Source organism: Watersipora subatra, chromosome 11 (assembly GCF_963576615.1).
Source record: "Watersipora subatra chromosome 11, tzWatSuba1.1, whole genome shotgun sequence".
Classification (NCBI taxonomy): Eukaryota; Metazoa; Bryozoa; class Gymnolaemata; order Cheilostomatida; family Watersiporidae; genus Watersipora; species Watersipora subatra.
The window spans coordinates 28,726,524-28,730,804 of record NC_088718.1 but is presented as its reverse complement, the minus strand read 5'-3'; positions in this window follow the sequence as shown (position 1 = coordinate 28,730,804).

Genomic DNA, 4,281 nt, shown 5'->3' with positions numbered 1-4,281 from the left:
TCCTTGAATAATCAATAAATTTATGTAATGTCGAGATGTCGAACATGTAAATGATGTCTAATGTAAATGTAAAGACTTGGAAGACATCGATCATTTACTAACATCTGCAAGGCTCAGTGTCACGTATTTTATTCATAATTATACAAATTCCTTTGTTGTAAATCTACAAAACAACATCGAGTAATGTGAAAGTTCTAGCAACTAAATTGCACAAGGTTGAAGAAAATCATTAGGAACTTGTCAAGTTACGCAGCTGGGTCCAGCATGTCCTTTAATTTTGTTTGTATGTCGTCAGTAATCAGTACATTCATATTAAAATGGGAAGTCAGCTGGCGAGGCTAGTGAAGCCCATACGTAGAACAGTAAATGGTTATTAGACACTCACTTACTACATATTATACATATGGTTTAAAGCACCGATCCAGTCTAGAAGTTCGGAGATGGAATGTGGCCAAATATTGCTTCATGAAATTTGATAAAAACTCTCAGCATTATATATGTATAGCAATTAACCGAGGCCTGTAGCAACAGCAAGAACATAAATCAAACGATATGAAATATTTATCTCCATATCTGCAAAACTAATTGCTACACTAGAAATTCCCCTGTCCTACAGTCCACGACCAAAGTGATATTGGAAAAAAGAAAGGGTACTGATGGTTGAGAAATGCAATATTAGCAGTCAAATGGCACTGCAGTGCAATAGGATAACTGCAATGGTAGCTGTAATGTACTGAGTGTGGGTGTTATTATATACAACAAATAGCAATAATGAAAGGAAAAAATTATATGTTTATATCTCTCCCCCTGCAATAAGAGAAATGCAATATTGGCCAATATTAGAAGTAAAATGCACTGATATTATTAGAATAACCAATATTATTAATATAGTGATAATATAAAACCAATGCCAATTTTGTTTACATTTCAAAACGTCATAGCTAACAATATCAAGAGGTTGTGATATTTATATAGATTTTTAGAAAATCTATTTAAAAAAGTTTTTGGTCATGACAAACAGCAATAATGAAAGGAAAAGATTATATGTTTATATCTCTCTCCCCTGCAATAGGAGAAATGCAATATTAGAAGTAAAATGCACTAATATTATTAGAATAACCAGTATTATTAATATAGTAATACAGTAATAATAGAAAACCAATGCACAATTTTGTTTACATTTCAAAACGTCATAGCTAACAATATCAAGAAGTATCAAGAAGAATATCCAAACTTATGTTAGCTACAGTGTCTGAAGTGGATAGTGATTCTTGGGGGTACTCTCTGTCATGCCAGGAGGGTAGTGTCCAGGGCCAACGGTCCTGCTCGCCGCTCACAGGGTGAGTCTGAGAAGGGCGCTGCACCCTCTCAGTAAAGGGGGGGGGGTCCGGAGATACTCCCCCGAAAATTTTTTTCGATGAATGTCCCTATATTATGCTGTTTTCCATAACTCAAAACCTTGTGTTGTGTTCAGTAAGAAATTAAAAGTGGGCTTAGCTGCACAACCTGTGTGCTCTATGACTATGGAGACTCCAGGTTGTAATGTGAGGAAGTCAAAAAGCCCTATAGACAGTCCACACAAACCCCAGACACAAGACAGTCCCATCTCCAAGACACCATGAATATTATTATATGATAAGCTCAGTCACTCACTATTTTATAAAATAAAGACTCTAAATTCATGACAGTCACTAATTTTTACTCACATTTAAAGAAATTATCTATTGGCCTATGCTGTTTCATTACGAATTGAAAGAAGCGAAGAAACTAGTATAATAAGCAAGAATTTATTCAAAACTACTATCCAAAACACAAGAGAAGAATCCAAGCAATGATTAATCTTAAGCTATTCGAGGGTTTCACAGGGCGGCCGACACAGGGTCCCGTCGATTGTGTCGGTTGATAGAAAACTGATCGGTTCTCAGGTTGTTAACAAAACAATCTAGTTGATCCGCTATAATAGCAAAAACTGACTGAAAAAATTAAAGATCAGTAGGGTGATTTTCTCGTCCCGAAAACGTGTAGTTTTTGGTGTAATGAACTCGAGCTAATATAAGTTCGGAAAGAAAAGGAAAAACCGTTGTGTGAATATTTCACTTCTATCCGGTTTTACCGCATTTAATAAAATATGAGCAACCTTATATGAGGGGGTACGCGTCCTAGGGAGTACCCCCACTAATTCTTCTTAGGGGTACGCTGTACCCCTGCGTACCCCCCAATTTCGAACACTGGTTAGCTATGACGTTTTGAAATGTAAACAAAGTTGTGCATTGGTTTTCTATTATTACTGCATTACTATTACTAAGTTTGGATATTCTTTTTGATACTTCTTGATATTGTTAGCTATGAAACCCCCCTATAACCTCCAACTAATGATTAATTATATAAACTCAATTAAAGTATCTTTGAGATTATACCACATTTCCTTTACTTACACTGTGTTGGACATCAGTTAGAATACCAAAGTACTCAAAAGTGTCTAAAATGTCAGTTACTTTGAAATCGGCAAAAATGAAACGATTTCAGTAATCTTACGTTAATTACAGAAACCTTTGGCAATTCGACAATGCTATAGACTGATGAAATATGCACGTTATTTTTTCGTGAAATGAGCACGACTTAATCATTCTATTCTCTGTCGCTTGGCGTTTCAATTTCCGGTCTTAATTTTGAAAAAAGTAAGGCTTAGCAAGTTTTAATAACAATTTTCGGTCAAATTAATCTGTCTATTTGTGTATAATCCGATCAGATGGGTAAGTTTTAAGATAATGTGAACGGTTTACAAAGATTTGGTAACATATTTAAATAGGCTTATATGGGTTTTGTATCGTTATTATACATTAACAACTCTACAAAACGATGGTTAAATGTTGATGAGATTTCAAAACAAGGGTTTGTGACGTTGTTGATGAATAATTTTCGTAAGTTGTGTGCACATGCATTTATCATAAAAGCTCTCAAACTTCGCTCCTGCTCATTTGGTCGTGGGATTATAAAACAGCAGCAAGAGTTGTGTTTCACTCTCATGTTCTGGTTTCTCATCTAGTACTTTTTCTTGTCAAATAACATAAATTTGCATACTGTGAGGCTGCAATAGCGTTATACTAGTTGTGCTACTGAGTAGTCGCACTACAAAAACATATTGTTATTTGACCGTATATACGTGATTAGACTCATCTTCCTTAAATATATGAATGAAATACGTTGCGACGTTTTAAATGTGACAAGTATGCTTTTTGAAGAGCAAGGAAAGTTGCCAACTGCCTGATGTGAACAGTAGCACATTCGCTTGCTTTCCCAACTCACCCTGTTCCTAAAATTCTTTGAAAACCTGCATTTTTGAATTTTATTAGATATGGATATAGCAAGCCTGTAACGATAACTTCAGCCAATCAAAAGTTTACATACTCAAACATAGTCAAACTTATACCAAGGCTATCACTCTTTATAGATTAAGTCCATGAAAGTAAGCATTACCATTGAATAGACCGCATGGCAACTTTTAGGTTGTATACAGACTTGCCATTTTACCACCAGATTTACTGCAGCACATTTTGCAAATGAATAGGTTATAACCACTGCATCCCTGTGGTTTTTATAATAAAAAATTTCATTACAGGGTCACAATACAAATGTTTTTCTATAGAGTTTGCCTTGGCTTCTGTCAATAAAATGCATAGATTCTGAAATAGCACATTCTACTGCGCAGAGTGGTAAATAAAGCAACTTTTTAAAATTTGAAAAAAGCTTGTTTTTTGGTCCAAAAATATACAAGGACTCGTTTCAGTATTACGCAACGGTCATTGTGAGCCAACACCCATTCTCAAGTACTTCACCTTGCAACACCTTTTGAACCTGCTTGATGTAATTGTCACAGCATGTCTATTTAGCCTGGTGACCAAAATAGGTACCTCATCTAGTGCATGAAACAAATAGTGCAACCTCATGCTATTTCGCTACACAAATCTGCTACTAACATTCATTGGAGATGTAGACATGCCCCAAATCAGTGAGTTTTATCTCACTTCCACTCAAGTCTCATCGATTTAGCTTTTAGGTCTTAAAACTGGTAACAAAAATACTTTGTTTATAACTTAACATGTTGAGTAAACTTGGTAAACAAATGTTAATAGTATTTATAACTGAAATGAGGTATGATATCTGAAACGTTTAGCTAAACCCAAATATAAGTGACAGCAACTTGTTAACTTTATCTACTGGTCCATGTTAGCTCGATGTAATACAAATATCAGGATTTTAATGCGAGACAAACACTTTTTT